We start from the raw sequence: 27,053 nt of genomic DNA on the forward strand, positions 1-27,053 counted from the left end.
ACTTAAAAGACTATTGAGGATGAGCCTATGTTAATGATACAAGTTTGCTTTAAAAAATTGTATTGAGACAAAATTGTAACTGAAAATACAGAAGCATTTTTTTTGTGTGCCTGTGTGTGTGTGGCTATGTACAGAGCACATATTGAACATACTGAATTTTATACTGGTAGATGTGACCTCAATTGTGTTGATAGTAATGACATTTTTATTTAAAAATTGAAAAGTTAAACATGATAATTTCTGGATCTACCCTAAGATAGAACATCTTAATTTAACAGACATTATTTTTAACCTTAAAACTATTCTTAGATACATTATGGGATGCCAACTAAATGCTATTAAAATAATTACATTTAATTTAGTCAAAATAAAAATTCACTACAAGAATTAACTGGGGTGGGGGGGGCAGAAGAACTGTAAATAAAGATCAATTAATGGTCTCGAGTGGAAAACAAAATTAATTTTGAATTTACACTTCTAATTTTTTTCTTTGAGAAGCAAAACAGTCATTATCATTAAAGGAGTTAAAAAGCAGAGGTTAGTGAAAGGGAAATTCAATGTCTTGTAAAGCACAGATAACTACTAGATCCTACAGCATTAAGACCTATCGTGTAGTGTTATTGGCTTTCAGAAAGGCCTTTGGCTTTTAGACCACTTAAATTGAAATACATGTATTTTAAAATATGACCAGCTTTTGACCCATGCCAAGGCAGAAAGACTGGAATTATAGAGTTCTTTTGGTACATGCTTTTGTTGGATATTTTGTCCTAGTACATTTGTACAAGAATCTCAGGTTACTAGGAGTATCTGAAATAAATATTATTGCTTTTAAGAATTCCCTTACATTTCTAAATCAAATTCTACTCTATAGTAATTATCAGGAAATGCATTTACCATGATTTGAAAGTGAAATTTATAAAGCTACTTGTGAAGGATTATAGGAGGTGTGTCCTTATGTATAGTATACACTATTTTAGACAATTTTTAATTGAGATGTACTCTGTTATGCTAATTAAGACTGAATAGCTGTTTGTTCCATTTGAGTCTATTTCAGGGAGGTTGCTTATACTATAGAACTCCTGTGCCCTGTGTTTACATTTTATGTTTAAGACAATATTGTGTCTCAACTAATAACAACAATATAAAAATCATGTATTCAGTTCTGATGTGAGGCTCAAAAATGTTAAGTGACTTACCCCAGATCATATAACTAGAAAGTGATGGAACCAAGACTTGACTCCAAATCATTCTAAATCTAACGTCATGTTCCTAATCACAATGATTCCACTTTTTCATCATAAGCTTCTGTTGAGACCTGATGGATAAAGGAAAATACTCCCAAAGTTAAACATTTTTTTCTGCCCAGCTGTTTCTAGATATATGAGTCATGAGTTTGAATTAAAGTATTACCATCTAAATTTTTTTATTTAAAAGGAATAAAGAAAATAATTTGTCTCACTATAAACAAATAAGCTAAATTACTATATCATTAACATTTGAATGTGAAATAGATAATCACATACTTTTCAGATTTAACTAGCATTCATTGAGGTACTCACAATGTTGTAGGCACTAGTCAGAGAAGTACGCATTGAAGCATGGGGGGAAAAATAATCAAATAACAATAGTTAACATTTATTGAGTGTATATTGTATGCTAAACAATTTAGTCAAATTTTACATTTTCTAATTTAATTATCTAAACATCTCTGTGAATTAACCACCCTAATCAACAAATGAGGAAATATATTGAATATCAGACAGAGTTAGATATTTCTCTGAGTTTACAAAGGTAGAATGTTGGGACAGCCTTTTATTCTAAAGCTCACGGCCTTATTCCCCAAACTAGGGGACGGTTCAGCATTGCTGTTTTGGCTCTGACTGAACTAACGTATGTATTATATGGCAATTGAAGGTGGTAATTTAGCAGCTTTTTCTCCAGCAGATGTTATCTCCACAGCTCCTAACATGAAAGCAACAGGAGGGGCCAATTGACAGCATAAAGGAGGCTGGGACAGGCAGTAAAGATACTTACCTATTTACCATCTTTGCCTGGGTCAGTTCCAAATAAAATGTTTGCATATATTTTCCTTTGATATTCCCATTCTTTGCTCTTTATACATGATCTAACCACATTCTAACACCACCTTGTTTGGAATCAGACAGGCTATTAACAATGAGGAGACAGGAGTTGCAAATTCATAAACCACTTTTCTTTCAGCTTTAGCACACTTTAGCCATTTACAGAACTACTGTGTAAATTCGTCCCATCTGCTGGCCTTCTTCTTTATTGTGAATGATAATTCAAAATTATACAGGTAAATCTCAGCTTTTTATTTTAATCTTAAAATGGATGTGAAGAGCAAAGAAAGCAACATGTTCAGTTTAACAATCTTTAGGGAGAAAAAAGTCTTTTAGAGAGACCACTGAATATAATAAAATAATACAGCATTTTTCACATTCCTGAAATTGAGTGTCTTGCCCACTAGTTATGTTGCATTAAAATTGGTTTGCATTCATCTATTGAATTAATTATTGAAATTTCCTGAGGAAATAAAGCTGCATCCACTTTTCTCAAAGCTTATTGTTTCAGCAAATACACTGAGCATCAGTTAAGCAATTTTAGCTTCTAATTTATTTAATGTATTACAGATAGATATCTGTTTAAGTCATTTCTGCCAACAGGCAAGCCCTTCAGAGTTTAGCGGGAGGAAATACATGCATGCTTCATGTATCCTTAATTTAGTGTGAGAGCCTCCATCTTTTATCTCTGGAAAACAGTTCTGTCAGCAGGATGAACGTCTCTGTGAGGAAGTAAATTAGTAGAAATCCCACTCTCTAATGCTTATTGTCTCTCCAAATCCTGATGCAACATACCACACTACAAAAGAGAAATACTAAGTTAATGCCACTGTAAGCATCTTTCAGCAATACTTTTAACCATTCATTTACAATTAGTTGTACATACAAATTTTCTTTAACTATCTGGTGAAAGTATTCTTAATAAATGTATTTATTTATAAAAGGAGAGGAAAAAGGGAGAGAGAGAAAGAAAGGACGGAAGAGAGAGAAACATCAATGTGACAAAGAAACACTGATCAATTGACTCCTTTAACCATCCCAACTGGGGATTGAACCCACAACCTGGGCAGGTACCCTGACCAGGAATAGAATCTGTGACCTTTTTGTGCACAAGATGAGGCTCAACCAACACCGGCCAGGGCAAGTTGTCTTTTGTTGTCTTCCCTTTTCCCACATTCATGATTCTAACCAAAGTTCACTTTGTCTAGTTTATTTTGTCACGTGGTTCCATTTTTCACAAATTTTGGCTAAATCTATCCTAATAAGTAACTGAATTAAAATGAAAATTTTAAACGCACACATTTAAATAATTGGTCTTTTTATTTGCTAAAAATTTGACAATTCTGTTTATATCTTTGAGACCAGAGTATGATTTTGTCATATTTCATTCACAAATCTTGCTTTCTAAGTGTATTATTATAAAATATCTAGGACAAAATACAGAGAATATATTTAAATAATCTTGGACTAATTAAGGCTTTTTTAACCAACACACAAAACCTAAAAACAGTTAAAAATTAGGTAAATGTGACTTTGTAACATTTTACTTTGCATGCATTGACTAATGAAACATGAAAATGCAAATGACAAGGTGAAAATAGAATATAAAATATACCAGTGACAAAGCATTATTTCTTTATTAAACCAAAATTTCTAAAAATCAATATGAAAAAGCCAACCTTATTCAAAACAAGCATAACATATATAAAGATATTCATTGATATTCAAATGTTTTAAACATATGAAATTAAGCACAATATTGATAATAGAAAATATATACAAATTAAAACTATGAGTTGCCATTTTGCCTTTAATTTTAATATTATTTAAAATGTTTGATGATATACTATGTCATAAAGATTGTGTGAAAACAGGCATTCTGACAAATTGTTGGTAGGACTTAAATTGACATATCTTTTTTGGAGGACAACTTGGCAATATCTACCAAAGTAACAAAATACACATAATGTGAACCCTGATAATTCTACTTCTAATAATTTTCCATAGATATATGCATGGGTTCATATACATAATTTGCAGTTGCACATTAATATTCAAATTTATATTAATATAATATACACATATGCATATATGTATGCATATACATACAGCATCTCAATCATATGGACACAATAACAAAATATCCTTGGATGGATACACAAGAAACTGGTAAAAGTGGTTACTTTTTCCCCCCAAAATATATCTTTATTGATTTCAGAGAGAAAGGAAGAGGGAAAGAGAGGTAGAAACATCAATGATCAGAGAGAATCATTGATTGGCTGACTCCTGCACATCCTCTACTGGGAAACAAGCCCACAACCCAGGCATGTGCCCTTGACTGCAATGGAACCTGGGACCCTTCAGTCCTCAGGCTGACGCTCTATCCACTGAGCCAAATCTGTTAAGGCGAGAGTGGTTATTTTTGAAGAAGGACAGTAATCATGAGGGGTGTGGTTAATGGAGAACTCAGGGATAAATATTCATTGATAAAAGAGAAACTTGCTTTTCACTCTATTTCCTTTTGTATTATTTTATTTTTTAACATACGTATTATATATTAAGTAATATATATTTACTCATGCATTTGCATAAGTATTATCAGTTTTAAATATTTTTAAAGCTAAGGGTGTATTTTGAGTTACTAGACATCTGAGCTTTTAAACTAAGAAATTAATATTGTATGTGAATTTAAACAATTATTAAAGTGAGAAGGTCAAATTGGAAATGAAGAGCTTAAAAGTAAACAACTCTTATTGTGGAACCGGTGTGATAAGGAGATTGTGGTTTTGATGAGAAAACTATATGAAATTAATATTCAAACAAATTTTTGCCTAAAAATGCTAACTTTTTTATTTACTAAATATGCAGTTTCACTAACATCTATGATCTTCAGTTTCCATATATGTGGCACTGCCATGTCATAATGCATTCCAAAGAATTTAATAAGACAATTTCTAAATTGCTTAATACAGGGTTTGTTTTATGACAAGTACCAAATAAATGCTCATTTGTAATTTTAAAAATTATCAAAAATATCACCAAACAATGCTTCAAGATATATAAATTAATCTTAGTTCTGTCCATAATTAGGCATATATAATGTAAGCCACTTATTTAAAGACTCTGAATCTCAAGTTCTCATTTGTAAAATTTGAATAATTATTTCAATCTCACCTACCTCAAAGAGTTTTGAAAGAATGATATGAGGTTATATGTTTGGAAGGCTTTGAATATTACAATACCTAAGGGCAGTATTAGTAACTCTAAAAGATTACTTTATGCTCTTTTATAGATCTCTGTTGAAGAAGATTCTATAAACTTCCTTGAAATGTTTTGAGGCTGTCTTTGGACTTTCATTCAGTTTATGATCACTGGTAGAGAGAATATGTTAGAGACTCTAGTCTATATGAATAAAGCTCCTTTCACAGTGCTCATTCTGTGGTATATTTCCTTTCATTCCTCATGTTCCTTTTCAAGATCTGAAATAAACAGAGGTGTTTGACTCCATTCTGAACTGCCTTGCAACCCTTGATTGACTATATAGATAAAGTCACTGACAGGACCCACATATTTTATCTGTTTGGATAAAACCACTTACCCATTATAACCTACTTTGCTTGAATTATTATCTGAATTGCTAGCACATAAAAAAATAGTAAACAAGACTAGGGGAGGAATCTAAGAAAGGAACAGAGCATGAAGTCTGCCAGGAGAGATCTGAGTTCCTAGTGGTGGGTGAGGTAAAAGTGAGTGTTTAGGTAACAATGAAAGATGTTACATCAGAAGAAAGTAGTATTGAAAATAAGATGACTTAAGTTCACGATTTTACACAGGAACACACCCAAGGTTCCAGATCTTTGAATACTAGAGGCCCAGGAATTTGTGTGTAGATTTAGAATATGGAGGGACACTTGAGATTTGTTATAAACTGGATATTAGTTTCCTTACTAAATTCGTATGATGAAATCTAATCCTAGATGTGATAATATTTGGAGGTGGACCTTTGGGAAGTATTTAGGTCATGAGGGCAGAATCCATATGAATGGGATTAGTGTCTTTGTAAAAGAGACCTAGAGACTGATGAACAAAAATAGATAAAGAGACAAAGAAGCATGGAACAGTCTCAAACTACAGTGGAAGGCAGGGGAAGGTTAGTTGTGGGGGGGGGGGGATAAGAGATCAACTGAAGGACTTGTATGCATGCATATGAGAACAACCAATGGACACAGTCATTGGCTGGAGGGGGGTGAAGGACGGGGAGATGAGGGCATGGGCTGATAGAGAGGAGCCCGGGGGGAGGTCAATTGGTGGAAAAGGAAACACATGTACTACTATTTGTAATATCTTAACAATTAAAAAAAAGCAATTTCAAAAAGACCCAGAGAGCTCCATGCCCCTTTCCCATTTGAGGGCACAACAAAAAGGCAGTATCTATGAACCAGAAAGTTAACCTTCTCTAGACACTGAATATGCTTGAAACTTAATCTTAGACTTATAGCCTCAACAACTTTGAGAAATACATTTCTATTTTTTAAACCATCTGCTTTAGGGTATGTTTGTTATATCAGCCCAAATTGGACTAAAGAAAGACACTTCAATGCCTTCCTCCAAAGCTTGAGTCCCCTCTAGAGCATTTTAAACATGTGAGTGTACAGTATCATTGCTTGATCACTTTTTTTTGACAGTGAACTCACTAATTTCCCAGGCAATAAATTTTATGTTTGTTCTCCTCATGAACATTGATATTTTTCTTTTTATATGTGGTAATATAGGTTTTATTGCTTTCATATAACAGTTGTTCAGCTATCTAAATACAGAAATTAAAGACCCTTGGATTTATGGACATCTTTAGTTCCAAGTTCTATCAATTTTTCCTACTCTGACATGCTTTCCAATCTTTATACAATTCCAGACATTTTCTTATAAATGACTCTTGTTTGTCAATGTCCTGTGTAGTGCTCATAACTAAACATAATTTTCTAGGGGTAAGTGTAGTAATATAAATTAAAAGTCCAGGAACTTCTTTTTTTAGATAATTTTATTTTATTGAAGACTAGTGGCCCAATGCACAAAGTTTGTGCACGGGGACGGGGCTGGGGGGAGGCTGTCCCTCAGTCTGGCCTGCACCCTCTCCAATATGGGATCCCTTGGGGGATGTCCAACTGCCAGTTTAGGTCCCTGTAGGATCGGGCCTAAACCAGCAGTCAGACATCCCTCTCGCAATCCAGGACTGCTGTCTCCTAACTGCTCAACTGCCTGTCTTTCTGATTACCCCTAACCACTCTGCCTGCCAACCTGCTCACCCCCAACTTCCTCCCCTTCCAGCTCCATGGCCCCCAACTTCCCTCCTTGGCCAGCCTCATGGCCCCCAAATACCCTCCCTGGCTCCCAGCTGCCTTCCCTGGCCCACCCATCTCATGGCCCCCAACTGCTTCCCTGCTGGCCTGCTCAACCCTAACTGCCTCCCTGCCAGCATGGTCGCCCCCAACTGCCCCATCCTGCCAGCCTGATCACCCCTAACCACCTCTGCCTCAGCCCCTCCACCATGGCTTTGTCCAGAAGGATTTCCAGAATGTCTACCGGTCTAATTGGCATATTACTCTTTTATTAGTATAGATTGCTTTAGATCATATTGACCTTACTGTTAATAAAAATCCTTTGAGTTTTATTACATGCATTTTTGCTATGCTATGTGTAGAGTCTTTTAGTCAGAAAAACTGAAAAGAGGCATGGTGTTTTCACATATTCTTGGAAGAAAGAGAGAATGCTACATAGTGAGTATGCTGTAGGGGCTGGGATCTTGAGTTCTAGAACTAGACAGCCTACATCTGTAAGTCACTAGCTTTGTAATCCAGATTGTTTAATCTTATTCTGTACTTTCATTTTTCATTGTATGTTAAATTAAATATATTTATATAACCTGCCTCATAATGTTATTGACAAAATTAAATGAGCTAATATAAGTGAAGTTTTTACACTAGTACCTACAACAAAGTAAGCCCTCAACAAATTATAAATATACTATGGGAACTTGAACTGGTGTATTTATAATTTATAATGGAAGATATAACATTGGACTTGCTAAAATACAAAATACTTAACATGTTTTATGGGAATATGGACCCTGGTCATCGAGAAGAACGCTAAATATGTGCACTTCATACTCTTTTAATATATGATAATATATTTCCCTATTCCTTCATTTTCCTTCCTTCCTCCCTCTTATCTTTTTCATTTTATATTTTTAAGTGTCTTGATTTATTTATAATTCATTTTGTTTAAAATATAGAGACTTTATCTTGATATGAATATGGTACATATTTTTTTTTACTTGACTCTATTAAGAAATTTAGATATTTCTATCTCAACAGTGGGCATACGAGTCATGCACTTAGAAATCTTATGCCACTGGATAACTAAGATTTTTAAATTTTTCTTCATATGCATATCAAGACACCAATGAAAGAGCTGATGCTTTTTCTTTCCTTACAGTTTCTAGCTTCAAGTAGAAGCAGCAGTTCAAAGAAAAAAGTGATCAAAATGTTTAGGAGTTTAAGGGGAAAAAACCCCAAACAATGTAGTTTCCACTACTGATGATTTATATTCTTTAAAAGCTTCTTTTAAGCTCATTTGAAGACTGGTTCACATAGCATAGTGTATAATCTGCACTTAAGATGAAATCACCCCATTCATGCTCCATCACAAATAAAAGGATTGATGGTGAGGATAATTAGGACTTCCTACTTATTTGGGGTGGTCTGGCCAGAAATGAAGCTATCTGAGACAGCCCTAATCAAATAGTTTACTGAATTTAGCACAAAAGGATTGAAGTTCTTTTATTCTTGTCCTTATATCCAACCTACTCCAAATATCAACATAGATTTTTAGAACTCCCACAATGGTTTCTAACATTTGACCTATTTCATTTTTATTTTCTGTGTGGTCTAAGTGAAGCAGTGTGGGCATGTGAAAGAGCATTGGACTGACAATTAGGGGATTTGTTTCACAGCCTCAAGGGGTTTATAGAGCTGAAATATATTTGAAGGTTTGGGTTTTTCCCGCTTAACCTTACTAGGCAGGTTAGGAAGATTTCACTTCCCTGAGTTTCCATTGCCTCTACTAAAATATCATCATGATTATACATCTAGATAAAAACCTTTAGAATATAAACTCTGTATCATAGTTAGTTATAGAAAACAACCTCTAGCATAACACATTATACTCAATGGAAAATATTTGTATTAGAAATACTTGTTCTATATTTTCAAAAGATTGTTGTCAAGATAAATTGGGATAGTAGATGTAAAAGTGCTTTAAATAACATAATTATATAACTGACATTGTAACCCATAATGATTACACTTATATGTGGAATCTAATGAACAAAATAAACTAACAAATGAAATAGAAACAGACTTTTAGCTACAGAGAACAGACTAACAACTGTCAGAGGGGAAGGGATGGGGAGGAGGCTATGTGAAAAAGGTGAAGGGATAAAGTAAAAAAAAAAAAATCACATAAGAAAACAACAGTGGGGTGATTACCAGAGAGAAAGGGAGGTATATAGGGGATACTGGTAAATTGTGATGGAAGGAGACTTGACTTTGAGTGGTGAACACACAATACAATATACAGATGATGTATTATAGAACTGCACACTTGAAACCTATATTATTTTAGTAACCAATTTCACCCCCAATAAATTCAATAGAAACTATTTAAAAGAATAACTAATGCTAATTTTGCTTTTCAAAGTGGTTTCACATAAAATTTCTTTCTTAATCCTGACATTGATCATGTTAGGTGGATGTTCTTATTTAGTTAATGGACTTAGTTAATTGGGACTCAGTGGATCACTGATTTGGTCATGAATTGAACAGAGACTCTATTGCAGATTTCTAAAATTGCCTCAAACTTGTTTTTTGATAGTTAATATCTTGGTAAATCTTATCCTTAAACAAACACATGAAATATGTAATACTTCACCCAAAAGATGAAGTCCCATCTATGTTAAAGGAAGTATGTAGTTTCATTGTTCCCTCTTTACTTCACCCACACATCACTTTTGAAAGTCATTGGTAAAGCCACAGCATTTTTAAAGATGGAACTCGTGATTTGCAGGGCCAGAATTGCACACTAACAACGTAACCAAGACTGATAGAGGATAAATTATTAACAGTAAAGGGAAAAAAGCCTCCTGCTCTAACATGTAAACAACATGACTCTCATTGTAAGATTCTCAAAACTTATAGGAAAAAATGTCATATCAAGTTTTCAGGTTCAGTATACTTGTGTTTCTTGCTGAATTCAAAAGGAAAAAATACTTTAACTTTACATAAACTAAATTTTTAATGCATTATTACTTTTTTAATGGCCAAGGACTTATGCTTAATAGTCTATGAAGTAGTGTCTTTTAATTCATAGTGTACACTACCCTCCTTTACTTGCCATCTTGGGACAAACAAAACAAAATAGCATTTTTCTCAAGTCAAGGACAAAACACATGTTTGATGGTGAATGATTGTAAAAGACTGTTGTTTATTTCAGTGCTGCTTTATTTCTCTTGAATCTCATGTCACTCAGAGAGAGAAAAAATGTTTCTTCTCTCCAGCAAGGATACTCTTTGCAATGAGCATTAAAAGATAGCTTTAAAGCCATCCACAATTATGACCTTGACTAGGAAAATGTAAGTTAATAAGGCTTCAACAAATTATGGTATTTTTAGTTGACTTGCCTAGTGAGGTGTTAATTGTAAAACTGAAAGACATTATGTTCAGCTTTCTCTATCACATCTTTTGTGTTTTAACAGTGACACTTCATTGAGTGCAATTAACAAAGCCTAGGAGATTTATTAACACTTCTTCATGGCCAATGATCCATTCCACTTAAGACATAACACTGTAAAATGCACATTATCTCCTTTTGGCACTTACAATAATGCTTCATGAACTAGGAAGGCATATGTTAAAGCAGATAAAATAGCATTATTAGCTGACAAATCTTACAATTTATTAGACAGTTAATTTATCAGCTTAAAAGACACTTAAAACAGCTGTGCATTTAATGTCTTTTTAATGTATCCAGTAAAACTTGCATAATTGCCTGTAGTGCAATTTATTTTTAGCTATGTTGCAAAATGTCTGCATTTACTGTTTACATCTTCTTTAATTTCTCCTGCTAGGCTCATCACATCTCTGCCTGAGCCCTAATGGCCAGGGCCAATAATCAGACAAAAAGCCTCTTCAAACAAATGGTTCCCTGTGAATGAACTATTCAAAAGTGAATGCTGCTTGGGACCCAGGGAGTGTTTGCATTCTATCTCTACACCAAGGGCAAAGAATGAGGTTCAAAAATAAATAAATAAAAAAGTAAGTAAGTAAGTAAATAAATAAATAAATATATATATATAACACCAGAGTTACTCAAATCATTAGGGCTGTTTCAAATCTTCACTTTACCATCAGACAACAGCAGCCTTTTCTAAGCATTTTAATTTGGAGCCCAGTCAAAACTACCAGTCTGAAGTAGGAACTAACAAGGCTTTCAGACTTCATTAACTAAGTTGTTTCACTTTATAATTAAGGTAAAAGCTCCCTGCTGATTAATTGGTTTATATCTAAGTATTGTACTAGGCTAAGAACAGGAGCAAAGGAGAAAAGTGTGAAAGATAAAACACATTCCACAGATTTGACTTGTCTTCGGTTTAGTTTTTTGTTACCCCTTAATTTAATGGAAACTTTGTTAAAGCTTTCTATTTTCTACAGAATCTTTCCCAGTAATTATGTCTGGGGGAAAGTGAGTATAGTTGTTATTAAAGCAAAAAGTCATATAGTGCAAGTGCAGGTTGACTGTAATGACATGACAATTTAAGATTTGGTCTCTGGACTTCCAAGAGTTTCCAGTAGCCTACTAAGAAAGAAATTATTTCTCTCATTCTAAAATGTAAAGTTCTACCTCGCCTCCCATCTGTTGTGAGATTATCCACAGCTGGAAGGCAAAGGTATGTGTTCATTTTTAAGATAATGAGTGGTGCCCGATTTCAACTTTTCCTTTCTACTGTGTTACATATTCCTTATAATTTCTGAGGTTAATAAGTCCTTTAAGATGTTTTCAGTACTTAATATTACAATGAGAAAGAGAGAGAGAGAGAGAGAGAGAGAGAGAGAGAGAGAGAGAGAGAGAGAGAGAGAGAGATGTGTGTCAACATGCATGAGCACACAACATTAAAATAACTTGCAGGATTATAAATGTGTAGGGATGAAGGAAAGTATTTTTCACAAAGAATAGCCAGGATCTCAGTATAAGATAGACTTTTTAAGTCTGAAATAAATTGCTCTGATAAAATTCTTACCTAATTGAGGATTAGGTAGAGATGAGGCTCAAAAATCTTGTCATATGGATAGTAACTTTAGTATTTAGTCAGAATAATTAAAATTGTTGTTTCACTTAATTTACTCTTATTTAACAGGACGGATTGTTAGAAAAATAGAGGCCTTTCGTGATTCTAAACATATATATTTGCATCTTACTTGATATACTCACAATAATAGCCCTGAGGGATAGTTATTGTTATCACCAATGTATAAATTATAGGAAATTCAGAATCAAAGCTACTTATCACATAAACCTCAGAGCTAGAGTGAAAACTCACAACTGCCTCTTAATCCAATTGCTTTCTTCTAAAACCATTGCTGCCTTAGGCTGACCACTTAGATCCGAGGTCGGCAAACTGCAGCTCACGAGTCACATGTGGCTCTTTGGCCCCTTGAGTGTGGCTCTTCCACAGAATACCACAACCTGGGTGAGGCTATTTTGAAGAAGTGGCATTAGGAGAAGTTTAAGTTTAAAAAATTGGCTCTGGCCGGGACCGGTTTGGTTCAGTGGATAGAGCGTCAGCCTGCAGATTGAAAGTCCCAGGTTCGATTCCGGTCAAGGGCATGTACCTTGGTTGCGGGCACATCCCCAGTGGGGGGTGTGCAAGAGGCAGCTGATCGATGATTCTCTCTCACCGATGTTTCTAGCTCTCTATCCCTCTCTCTTCCTCTCTGTGAAAAATCAATAAAATATATATTTTTAAAAATTGGCTCGCAAAAAATATTTCAGTCCTTGTACTATTGATATTTGGCTCTGTTGACTAATGAGTTTGCCAACCACTGACTTAGACCAATATAAATAATACTTCCTAGACTGAAGTTCAGGCTGAAGGTAAAACAAAGCAAGATTCACACAAAGAAAGCGTCACATCATTACCTCTACAAAAGATCTCTAGCATGTAACTGATTCATTTTTATTAATTATAAAATTTAATAGCATATTTCATAAGAAAATGGATTATGTATTCATTTCTAACTCTTTGAAAGCACATTTAATTTTGGTCACTTTGAAAAAAAAAGTTGTCATTTTTATTTCTGAATCTGTTCTCTATGGGCTTGTTGAAATATTTCACCAGGTTTTGGCTAAGAAACACAAATCTACATCATCCTTACAATATATTTTATTTTTCTATTGAATCATTCCCCAACATTAACAGTAATTGGGCAAAAACACTACTCATGGCAAAATGCTCTCTTCATTTGTAAGTTCTAACAGCATATTTTACACATCTGCTTGTTTTTAGATTCAAGTATTCAAAAGCTATAAACTCCTGAGTCCCAAGTACTTGTTACTCTGTTTCCTTCTTTCCAAATGTATAGATGTACTGGTTCTTTAAAGCATGCATTAGTGACAGTATGAGCATGTGTATATGTTTGTGAATGTGTGTGTGTGTACATTCATGCAAGTGCATGCTCAAATTTAAGATGTAAATACTAATGTGTTGAGTTTAACAACAAAAGTTATGCCCCTTACCTATATGCACTAAAAGAAAGCATTTATATGATTCATTTTAAACTAGTTATCAACATTTAATTGCATATTCTTCACAAAGATGAATCTACTAATGATAATTGCTTTAACATCTGATTAGGCCAACACTGTGGACAAATTTACTGCTACAGTGAAAATGGTAAAGGCTCCATCATTTTCCTCATTGCAGTCTAATTACTATTTGATTTAGACAGTTTCTTTTAGAGAAATCAATCTGCCAAATAGTGACTCTAATAGGGATATGTTAACAAAAGGAATGAAGTTTTAAGGAAATGCACCATCCCACATAATATTGTCGCTATAAACTTTGCATTTACTGAGTTTAAAGCTAATAATTTTCATAGCGCTTCAATTACATACCAAAAATTTATATATATATTTGACTTGGCAACCAAGCAAAGTAATGAATTAAGATCTCAGGTGAAAACAAAGTAACATATTTTTGCTTCTTTGTATTTTTAAGGAGATAATTCATTTTTCCTCCAAAGAAAAGACATGATCCAAAAATACATTTAAGTTATTTTAGAAGCTATATGTCATGGGAAAATCACATACCTTCCTTGTCTTCATGCTGCATGAATATAGAATGAGAACATCTGCTAAAACTATAGTTCTTGGAAATCAAGATTCTCATAATAGTGAAATCATCAGTGAACATTAAAAGAATATAGGCTGACTTGTCATGGGACCAGTTTAACCTTGAATAGGAAAAATGACTTAAATTATCTATCAGTTTACTTAGCTATTAAAATGTGATGGCCAAAGGGAAAGGATTTGAAACTTTTAAAACTAGCATAACTATGTTTAGGTGAATAATGTAAATTGCCTAAATTGGTTCAATGCTTTTTAATTTTAACTTTAAAACTGTTTTAACAAATATAATTGTATTGACTCATTATTTCCACATTATAATAATCTCGTTTTAATTAACAACTTATCTGTGGTTATTTATACTAAAATAACATATATATGAAATATTGTTCTGTCCAAATTTTAAACAATGTTGTTAAACTCTAAACCCATAAATATTATGAATGCATTCTGAGTATGGTGATTGTGATATCACAGTTTGCCTTTATATTCAAACTAGAGGCCCGGTGCATGAAAATTCATGCACTGGAGGGGGATCCCTCAGCCTGGCCTGACCCCTCTCAGAGTCTGGGAGCCCCTCACGAGCAGGAGGTGACCCGGTGACCAAGGGAAAGCAATACCCTCATCACACCTCTGCTGCTGCCATTGACAGCAGCTCAAGCTTTGCCCGACCATGATTACATGAGCCTTGGGCAGCCCTGGGCAGCTGGGCAGCTACTATTCAAGACTTGTGGCAGTCAGTTAGCATATTCCATCCTTATTGGCTGTGGGCACCGCCATCTTTGTGACGGCATGATGGTCAATTAGTATATTCCCTCTTTATTAGATAGGATATTTATTTACAAAATTAGTAAATAAACTACTGGTAAATAACATTACTATTTATCAGTTTTTTACAAAACTAAATATGCTTTTACCATACAAGCCAGCAATTACACTCCTTGGTTTTTATCCAAATGAGTTAAAAATTTATGTCCACACAAAAACTTGCACATGGATATTTACAGCAAATTTATAATTGCCAAAACTTGGAAACAACCAAGATGATTTTCAGTAGGTAAATGGATAAATAAATATTGGTTCATCCAAGAAAAGACATGGAAACCTAAAATGAATGCAACTAAGTGAAAGAATCCAATCTTAAAAGGGTACATACTAGCCCTAGCTAGTTTTGCTCAGTGGATAGAGCATCATTCTGGAGACTGAAGAACCCAAGTTTTGATTCCAGTCAAGGGTGTATGCCCAGGTTGGAGGCTCAATCCCCAGTATGGGGCACGTGAAACTATTTTGTATTACACCACAATGACAGGTGTGAGCCATTATGCATTTGTTAAAAGCTATAGAAGGTTCAATGCCGAGAATGAACACTATATAAACTTTAGAGTTGCGGTGATAAGTATATGTTCATGTAGGTTGACATGGCTCAGTGGTTAAGTATTGACCTATGAGTCAAGAGGTCATGGTTAGATCCCTGGTCAGGGCAGATCCCCAATGTGGTGCATGCAGGAGGCAGCTGATCAATGATTCTCTCTCATCATTGATGTTTTAATCTCTTTTCTTCTCCATTCCTCTCTGAAATCAATAAAAATATGTTTTTTAAAAAGGGTACATACTATATAATTTCAAGTATATAACACTGTGGAAAAGTTAAAATTATGGAGATAGTAAAAAATAAGTGGTTGTTAATGGTCAGAGGGTAGGTGAGATGAATAGGTAGACACAGAGGAATTTTAGGGAAGTGAAACTATTCTGTATTATACTACAACTAGCGATCTGGTGAATGAGAGGGGGAGAGGGTTCCTCAGCCTGGCCTGCACCCTCTCCAATCCAGGACCCCTCGGGGGATGTCCAACTGCCACTCGCAATCTGGGACAGCTGGTTCCTAACTGCTTGCCTGCCTGCCTGCCTGCCTGATTGTCCCTAACCCTTCTGCCTGCTTGCTTGATCGCCCCTAACAACCTTTGCCTACCTGATCAGCCCTAACCAACTCTGCCTGCCTGTGTGATCACTCCTAACTGCTCCCCTACTGGTCTGATTGCCCATAATTGCCTTTGCCTCACCCTGCACCTGGGACCCAGGATTCCCTTGCTCTGGCTGGCAACAAGCACCTGGGCTGGCTTCACCTGGGCCCTCTGCAGCTTCAGGGGACTGTGGGCATGTGGCTTGTCTCTCTCCTGGGCCACATCCTCAGCTGCTGGTGCCTGGACCATGGGGCAGATGGCTTGTACTTCTCCTGTGCTACAGGTGCAGGCACTGGAGCCTGGGACCATGGGGTGGGTGGCTTGTCCCTCTCCCAGGCCACAGGCACAGCTGCTGGCGCCTGGGACTGCAGGTACTGTGGAGCACGCAGATTGTCCCTCTCCAGGGCCGCAGGTGCAGGCACAGCTGCTGATGCCAGGACCATGGGGTGGGTAGCTTGTCCTTCTACTGGGCCCTAGCCTGGCTGGTCCCCATTCCTCTCTCCTCAGTGGTGAGTGTCTGAGCCCTTAAGGTGTGAAGGCTTGAGGACTATTTGCACATTAGCTCTTTATTATATAGGATGGCAGATATGTGCCATTAGGCATCTGGTAAAACCTATAGAATGCTCAATGCAAAGAACGAACCCTATATAAACTTTAGAATTGGGGCGATAATTATGTGTCCATGTAGGTTGATTGACTGTAACTAATGTATCATTCTGATGGAGGGTGTTAATAGTGAGGGAGCTATGAAGAGGTTAAAATGGAGAGGATTATGTGGAAAGTCTGTACTTTCCATTCAGTTTTTCTGTGAAACTAACTGTTCTAAAAAGTGAAATATATTTAAAATAAAACAAAACAGAGTAAAATGATTTTATTTTTTATATATACTTTTAAATATATTTTATTGATTTTGTACAGAGAAGAAGGGAGAGAGATAGAGAGTTAGAAACATCGATGAGAGAGAGTCATCAATCAGCTGCCTCTTGCACACCCCCTACTGGGGATATGCCCGCAACCAAGGTACATGCCCTTGACCAGAATCGAACCCGGGACCTTTCAGTCCCCAAGCCGACGCTCTATCCATTGAGCCAAACCAGTTTCGGCAGTAAAATGATTTTAAAAAATATGATTTAGTCAATGGCATCCTAGGGGAAATTAAACATGGGTTATTTAGTCTAACATTACAAGCCCATTGAACAAAATTCTTGCATGGGTAGGATCCCTAGGCCTGACTGGTGATCAGAGCCAATCTGTGGGGCAACCATCAGGGTGATGTGAAGGAGGGCCCGCTGACATCCACCTTGGCAGGCCTGTGCTAGCTGGCCCTGCCCCCTGCTGTAGCTGCCAGTCACCTCACTCTGAGGGAAGCGACCAGCGGGTCAACCTGCGGGATGATCAGGGGCCCTCCTGACACCAGCCTTGGCTAGTGTGGTGCCTGTGGGCTGGGGCAGCTCCTGCATTGAGCGTGTGCCCTCTGGTGGTAAGTGCACATCATAGCTGCGAGTCATTCTGCTATTCAGTCGATTTGCATATTATATAGGATAGTTTTTAATATAATGGTTATTTCTAACATTGTATTTAGAGAAGATAACATGTTTTTTTGCCAAGACATGAAAAAAGCCTCTTGCATCTAAACTATGTTCTTGTCTTCTGAGCAATATAAAATAATGGGAATCATAAGCCAATGAATTGCACTTTTAGTGGTTGTTATGGACTGAATTATGGTCCTCTCTTTATTCAAACACTGGAGCCCTAAGCACCAATACCTCAGAATGTCACTGTATTGGAGACAAACCAAATGGCAGCATAGGTAAACACCTGAACTTGCTGCTTCACACAACCACTTCAAAACTACAACTTAAAGACAAATGGACATCATCCAGAACCACAGGAAGGCTGGCTGAGTGGAAATTCTACAACTATAAGGGAATAGAGAAGCACACTGAGACTCACAGGAGCTGCAGAAGTAAAGTGTAAGGAGAGGTTTTCTTCCTTGGGGAAAAAGGGGTGTGGGGGTGTGGAAAGAGACTGGAAAAAATCATACGCCTATGGATGAGGACAGTGGGGGGGGGGGTGCGGGTAAGGGCATGGGATGGGGTAGGAACCAGGTGGAGGGAAGCTATGGGGGAGAAAAAATAGGAACAACTATAATAATCTGAACAATAAAGATTTAATAAAAATAAAAAAGAATGTCACTCTATTTGCACCGGGGGTATTTAAAGAGATAATCAAATTAAAGTGAGACTATTTTGTTTATCAGTTTACTTTGTTCATCAGATTCCACATATAAGTGAAATCGTATGGTATTTCTCTTTCTCTGACTCACTTATTTCCTTAGAATGATACCCTCTAGGCCAGTGTTTCCCAACCTTCTCTCATGATGAGAATCACCTGGTGGAGTTGTTAAAACACAGATTCCTGAATCCCAACTAAGAAGTGCTAAACTAGAATTTTTGGGAACATATAGGTAAAATTGTATACTTAACTAGTGCTCTAAGACAGATTTTATATACAGAGCACTAAGTTAGGTATGCAATTTTACCTATATGTTCTCAAAAATTCTAGTTTAGCACTTCTTAGTTGGAATTCAGGAATCTGTGGTTTAACAACTCCACCAGGTGATTCTCATCATGAGAGAAGGTTGGGAAACACTGCTCTAGGCTCATCTATGATGTTGCAAAGGGTAAGATTTCCTTCCTTTTTCCAGCCAAGTAGTATTCCATTGTTTAAATGTCCCACAACTTTTTTACCCACCCTTCTACTGATGGACACTTGAGCTATTTCCAGATTTTGGCTAATGTAAGTAATGCTGTAATGAACATAGGAGTGATTCTTTTGAATCGGTGTTTGGAGATTCTTTGAAAATACTGTATTCCCAGAAGTGGAATTGCTGGGTCATAAAACTTATAGATATGGGTAACAGACTGACAGCTGTTATAGAGGAATGGGGTCATGGATTTGGGTGAAAAATATGAAGGAATTAAGCAAGGAAAACTCATAGATACAAACAACAATATGGTGATTACCAGAGAGAATAGGGGGTGGGAAAGATAGAAGAAGGTAAAGGGAGAATAAATGGTGACAAAAGGAGGTTTGATTTTGTGTGGTGAACACAAAATACAATATACAAATGACATATTATAGAATTGTAGACCAGAAACCTATATAATTTTATTAACCAATGTGATCCCAATACATTCAATAATTTTTTAAAAAAAATTATCATTCCTAGAAAAAGTTAAAGTGAGGCTGAGATGGAACCTAATTTCCTCTCACTGCTGGGTTTATAAGCAGAATAAATTTGGACACAAAGGAAGACAATTTGGACACACACATATAGAAGAAAGATCTTGTTAAAACACAGCAAGAAGGTGGCTACCTGAAAGTCAAAAAGCAAAGCTTCAGAAGAAACCAAACCTGTTGACATCTTGATCCTGGACTTCTAACCTCCAGAACTATGAGAAAATGCATTTCATTTAAGCTACTTAGTCTTTGGTATTTTGTGAAGGGATAACTAGCAAACTAATACAGTGGTATTGGAGTTATCAAGTAAGTATGAATGCATGAATGAGAGGGTTGAGAAACAGAGGCAAATTATTCTTACAGAAAAGAAACAAGCAAGAATAAATTCTGGAGAGATACATTGTACAATATTTAGAAGAAAAAGCTCACATAAATATGCCAACTTTGCTACCAGAATGTGATTCCAAATTGTGTTTTAGTAACATTCAATTATTTATCTACCTCAAATGCTTAACGAAGGCCTCTCCAATAGTGTACAAGCACTGCTATGAGTAGGACTTTGTTCTCAGAAACTCAAGCAGTTAGCAGAGCCTGCCAGAGAGCAGCATTCACTAAATTCTTAAAGTTTCTCATGCATTGTCTTTTGTTTACTTCAGGATTATATGCCTTGGTTCTTTGAAATGTCCTTCTAAATGTTTATGTAGGCAGGCACACTGAATAAAAAAGAAAAATAAACAGTTATTGAGCATTATACTAACCAATTTATATGAATGATCTAATTTATTCTGAGAAAACCCAATAAGCTAAATATTATCATATCCATTTACAGTTGAAGACACTGAGGCTTAGAGACATTAAGCGATTTTACTAAGGCTATGTAACTATTATATGCCAAAGCCATGGTATGGACTAGAATTGGTCACACACTAAAGCATGTATTCTTAAACACGTTGCTAACCTGCCACACATTTTCCAATTCTATGATTGCCAGATATAGCAAATAAAAATACAGAATGTCCTGTATCTTATCTATCATACATAACTTGACTAATAAGTTTAGTATTATAATACATCTGATTTGGACCAAAAATAAAAATAACTTTTAGAAAATCAGGTCATATTTGAGTTTGGGAATTGGGCAGTAACAGCTCATCAATAATTACTGATGGGAAGTAAAGGACTGATGAAGCTTATGGAAAAAATTGGAGAATAGACAATGCTTGAAACTTTTGCTCTATCATTTTAATTTTCCACATTCTCAAGAGAGTCAACTTTAGTCAAAAGTGGCACTCCCCTTCCTTTTTTCCAAGATTGTTAAAATCTGCTGAGTATGTAGAAATCAATGACAAACAGTGTTTCATTTCATACTAAGGAAATATGACTGCTGTACCATATAGTAGCTGGTGATTATATTTTCTCTTCCCAACTACCTAGGGAATTACATCACACCATTATTAGTGTAATTTTCATTTTCATGGCATGTGGCAGGAATATATTGAATGTCAACATACTAGGTACTAATTAGAATCAATAAGTTATTAGGATAATTTCAGGGAACAGTAAGGCTTAATGAATATGGCCAAGAGTCATAGTATGATTTATACACTCACCCATCTCAGGGAAAACAAGAGGTCATGGTAAGACCATGTTCTTAAATTTCTGATAAGAGATACAAGGGAATATTTAAGAGATATAATAGTGGTTTTCTTATCTTGATGAAGAGTTGTTTTCAGAATAGTATGTGTGACCAAATGTCAAGAAACTAAAGCAAAGTACAAGACAGATTGCCTTAATTGAAATTGGGTAGATATACATGTGCTCCCACTATTGGGTCTAGCATATAAAGTAGGTAAATTCAAAAAGAACAAACATTTCTTCTCTTCAGGTTAACCAAGTGCTTGGTGTGAATATCTATAAAGTGAGAACTAACATGGGACACAGAAGTATTTTGTTATCTTAAGAAATATCATATGCAATAGCAGGTTGGTCCCCACCTAGATTTATTAGGAAGGCCTACAATTAGCTGTGCATACCCTGTTATATTGTAGATACAGAACCATTATATTATTATAAAGAATACTATTCATTAACATTACATATTCTGTAAATATGTGAGTAAGAGTAATGGGGGATAGAGTGAATAAAAAGTGGAATGTAAAAGGTTCTAGAATAATGTCGTTTCATTCAACACTGTTTTTGTTATATCCTCATTGAGATTTTAAAGATCAGTTTCTGGTGCGGACACTATCTGTGTGAGTTTACTTGCTCTCCTCATATCTGTGTGGGTTTACTCCTGGTATTCTGGTTTCCTGCCATAACCCCAAGATATGCATGTTTATGTTAATTAGCTTGTCTAAATTGCCCCAGTATAAATGAGTGTAGATGTACATTTGAAGGGATCCTGCAATGAAATTATGTTGTGTCGAGGATTGTTTCCTACCTTGTGCCCTAACTCCCTGGAGAAGCTTGGGCAACCTGTGACCCTGAACTTTATTTAGAAGTTTGGTGATGTCGTTTGATCAGGAATATTCTGTAGGAACTTAACTCTTGCTTAAATCAAGTAGCCTACAGCAAAATGGTTTCCTTTTGTGTTGTTTTGCTTAAACTCAGTATCCAAAAATTTATGGACAACATTAAGTGATGATTTATTATACTCTAAATATGGGGAATTTAAGATTTGGTATACAATCTTAATACCCCAGGCAAAATTAAAATTTAGAATAATAATTTCTGATATAATTTCTGAAATCTCCTATACTTTGCCTTCTAGGAGCTTAGAACACTCAGACTTTAGTATATCCAGGTCAGAGCTCTCTGTTTCTGTCTTCCACATTTCAGTCCTTCTACTTTGTCCTCAAAACTTTTATTTCAATGCCTTTGGAAGTACTGAGTGTTAAGAAGAAAGCACTTGACTTAAAAGTAGAAACTACTGATAACATTTTATAGTATGAGATTAACTTTCCAGAGGTATTTGAATTTTTAGAAAATATATTTTTTTAGCATCAAAAAGTGACTCCTCGGCTGTCTGAGCTATCACGAGGACCACCCTCTACCCCCCACCCCAGTTTCCCAGGCCTCTGCCTCAGGCATGGCCCAGTGCTCGCTTGACTATGGCAGCAGCATGTCACAGCACACTCAACTTCATGCTCACCAACAAAGAAAACATCTGTTCTAGCCAAGGAGGATTGAATAATTTCAAAGAGGCTTTCCTCCTCTTCAGGCCAACAGCAAGACCATCCTAAAAGGCTCCCCAAGTCTATTTTCCAGGAGCAGGGGATGAGTCATTGCACACCTGGCAGGACCATGGCTACTTAGTTACATACATAAAACAAACAAACAAAAAACCAGTAGCTTTGCCAATCTGAGAATTTACCCACATGTATTGGTGTTGCTGAACCTTTGATGGCGATGCACAAGCCAAAGAAGTTGACAGTCTTTTGAATAAAGTAGAAGAAAGAATGAAAGAATTGAGTCAAGACACTACTGGGCAGGTGAAGTGAACTACTATCCATAGTTCTAGGAGGGACCATTGACAGGTACTGGCCCACTGCTGATGGCCACCTGGTTGAGTATGACATAGATGAAGTGGTGTATGATGAAGACTCACCTTATCAGAACATTAAAATTCTGCACTCGAAGCAGCTTGGAAATATTCTCATCCTTAGTGGAGATGTCAATCTGGCTGAGAGTGATTTGGCATATACTCAGGCCATCTTGGGCAGTGGCAAAGAAGATTACACAGGCAAAGACATGCTGATTCTGGGAGGTGGAAATGGGGGCATTTTATGTGAAACAGACAAACCGAAACCGAAGATAGTCACTATGGTAGAGATTGACCAAATAGTGATTGATGCATGTAAGAAATACATGCGAAAAACATGTGGTGATGTTTTAGACAATCTTAAAGGAGACTGCAATCAGGTTCTAGTAGAGGACTGTATTCCAGTACTGAAGAGGTACGGCAAAGAAGGGAGAGAGTTTGATTATGTGATTAATGATCTGAAAGCTGTTCCAATCTCCACATCTCCGGAAGAAGATTCCACATGGTAGTTTCTCAGACTGATTCTTGATCTCTCCATGAAAGTACTGAAAAAGGATGGAAAATATTTCAAACAGGGGAACTGTGTCAATTTGACAGAAGCCCTGTCACTCTATGAAGAACAGCTCTGACACCTGTATTGTCCTATGGAATTATTAAAAGAAGATCATCTATGTCCCTTCATATTTGGAATTGTGGGTATTTTACACTGTTTGAAAGAAAGCTAAACCCTGAAGAACAATATACCCTCATTACGTGTTCTACAAACAGCCTTCCTGACCTTCACATGCTATACATGTGATCAAAATAAGCCAGGCAACTGACTGTGAATTCCTTCAAGTTTTCTTTTTAAATTATTTTTTAACTTAAAAAGGCAAATGGAAAATGTATATTTTGTTGATCTAGGGTGTTGTTTTTTGAATGTCAGCTGAAGGATGATTAGCTAGCATAGCAAAGGCTGCTAAATGCACTGAACCCTAGAATGTGATTTTTTTTAAACTTTTTTTTTTCCCTGTGTGGATGTTTTTGTTTTGGTAGACTTTGAGTTTGGTTGTTTGGAGGAATGAACATTGTTTTATTCTGGAGGGGAGTTTTTAATGGTATTTCCAAAAAAATGAATTGACTTACATGATTAAAATGTGGTGCTTTTATAAGGGTTAAAAAAAGAATTAGAAATGCTTTGATTAAAATTACAAATGAGAAAAAAAAGGAAGTGTATCTTCAATGGAAGAATTTAAGTAAAGACACACTGTAATACAGGAGAGGGTTTAAAATCTTTACTGTTGAAATTATTACATATGTCCCCTTTAACTTCTAGCCCACCCCCACCTCAGGCCTTCACCACCCTATTGTTATGGATATACTCATATAAGTTCTTTGGTTGATCTCTTCCCACCCATCTTCCCTCTGAGATTCAACAATCTGTTCTATGCTTCTATGTCTCTGGATCTATTTTGTTCATCAGTTTATTTTGTTTATTAGATTCCACATATTAGTAAGATCATGTGATACTTGTCTTTCTCTGACTGGCTTATTTGCTTGGCACGATACTCTCCAGGTCCCTCTATGCTGTCTCAAAGAGTAAGAGTTCCTTCTTTGCTGATGCATAGTTTTCCATGGTGTAGATGTACCACAGCTTTTTGATCCACTCATCTATTGAAGGGCACTTGAGCTGTTTCCAGATCTTGGATATTGTAAATTGCACTGCTATGAACATAGGGGTGCATACGTTTTTCATGGTACTCTTCAAATCACAACACACATCTATGAAGATCCATGAGTAAGGCCATTCCTATTAATTGCAATGAAAGGTTTTAAGTCCTTTTGAATTCAGCAGCCAATAAAGCATTTTAAGCAAACTGTGGATTTAAATATTCTGAGCACAAAGACCCATGGTCTATTTTTATCTGCCTACTGAGAATACAGGTAATGTCTACACCACTGGTTCTTAAATGACAGCCTTCAACTAGATGCCAAAATACCTGTGTCAAAGTGAAATACAAAAATTAAAATAGATAAAATAGAAACAATGATGTAGGTAATATTTTCATTTGATATTTGGTCTATGTTACTTTTGTTGGTGTTAACTAAACATTTATTGTATCAAGTATAAATAAATAGCATTAAATATCTATTTGGCAGAATAGGAAAAATGAGTAGCCTTGCAGCCTTATTTTGGTCAAATAATCCTTTCTTGAAGATGAATAATGAATAAAATTTCAAAATCTTGGAATTATTCTTCTCCACGGCTCTAAGGCAATTCATCAACTCTAGAATACTACAAGTGATATTAAGGGGTGCAAATGGGGTGCTCAGTGGGCAGAAGAAGTGGGGAGAAATTAATCAAACTGTCAAAAAGACCAATTATCTAAACTGTCTCAGAAAATACTTTGGCTCTCCCAGTCTCTAAAGATCCCTAAGGTGTCTGTCTTTGGACTTTGGACTTTAGCACTAAAAGGTGCACTTGTCATCCTTCACTTGCACCATGCATTCTAAGGGATTTAACATGCTAGAACATTTTACACTGAAAATAACTTAAAAATCTATACTAAGCAAAATAAGCCAGTCAGAGAAAGATAAATGTCACATATTTTCACTCATTTGTGGAATATAATGAACAACATAAACTGATCAACAAAAGCAGATCCAGAGACAGAGAAGCATTGATCAGACTGTCAAATCTCAGAGGGAAGGTAGGGGAAGGTAAGGGGAAGGGAAAGAGATCAGCCAAAGGACTGTATGCATGCATATAAGCATAACCAATGGACACAGACAACAGGGGATTGAGGGCACTAGGGGGGAAAGGGGGGTCCACGGGGAGATAAGGACACATATGTAATACCTTAATCAATAAAGAAAAAAAAAGAAAAAGAAAATGTTCCATATTATAAAAAATAAAACAATCTAAATAATAAACATTTGCTATGAAAAGAAATCTATCAAATATATAAGGTATAAAAAAGAGAGAAACTGTGGGAAGAGGGGGAAAGCAGAGATCTAGCTGCTTAACTATTTCCAAAGAAATTTGGGGAAAAGTAAGTTTGACTTGTGATACAGAGATTTTAAAATAAACAGTCCTTTCTATTTGGACTTTACTAACCTAGTCAATAGCTCTTGTCATTGTCTCACTCATTCTGCTGCATTAGAGGTTGGGGATGGAGGTGCTGATTTAAAAAGCTGAGGCCAGCCGAAACTGGTTTGGCTCAGTGGATAGAGTGTCAGCCTATGAACTGAAAGGTCCCAGGTTCGATTCTGATCAAGGGCATGTACCTTGGTTGTGGGCACATCCCCAGTGGGGGCGTGCAGGAGGCAGCTGATCATCGATGTTTCTCTCTCATAGATGTTTCTGACTCTCTATCTCTCCCTTCCTCTCTATAAAAAAAATCAATAAAATATATTAAAAATAAATAAATAAAATAAAATAAAAAGCAGGCTCATTGACCCCTCTTAGTAAATTCACCTTTGGACAAATTTCCAGAAGGAATTACATGGAACAGAGGAGTAGTGGGAGGAAACATGTTGAAGCTATAGCCCACAGGAGTGGTCCAAGCCAGATTTCTGTTGTGAATGTCTTGCTGGTACACCCATACAACTATTTTTGGCAACTAATCTGGACGATTGACTTCATATAAATTGGTGCCAAACACCTGCCTTCAGCCAATACAGTCAGCTAGGAATAGAGGCAGAATAGCCAGCCATCTATGCAAGTGTATTTCCAGAGGTGGCAAGAACAAGCCAATGACAGAAAAATATACATATATGTGTGTGCACATG

General features: G+C 36.1%; 1 pseudogene; it reads left to right on the plus strand.

Moving 5' to 3' along the window:
- LOC118720216 overlaps positions 1-24,369 on the plus strand; it is a 41,131-nt pseudogene extending 16,762 nt beyond the window's left edge.
- The last annotated feature ends 2,684 nt before the right edge of the window (positions 24,370-27,053 follow it).

The sequence above is a fragment of the Pipistrellus kuhlii genome, unplaced genomic scaffold (assembly GCF_014108245.1).
Source record: "Pipistrellus kuhlii isolate mPipKuh1 unplaced genomic scaffold, mPipKuh1.p scaffold_m20_p_16, whole genome shotgun sequence".
NCBI classification, from domain to species: Eukaryota; Metazoa; Chordata; class Mammalia; order Chiroptera; family Vespertilionidae; genus Pipistrellus; species Pipistrellus kuhlii.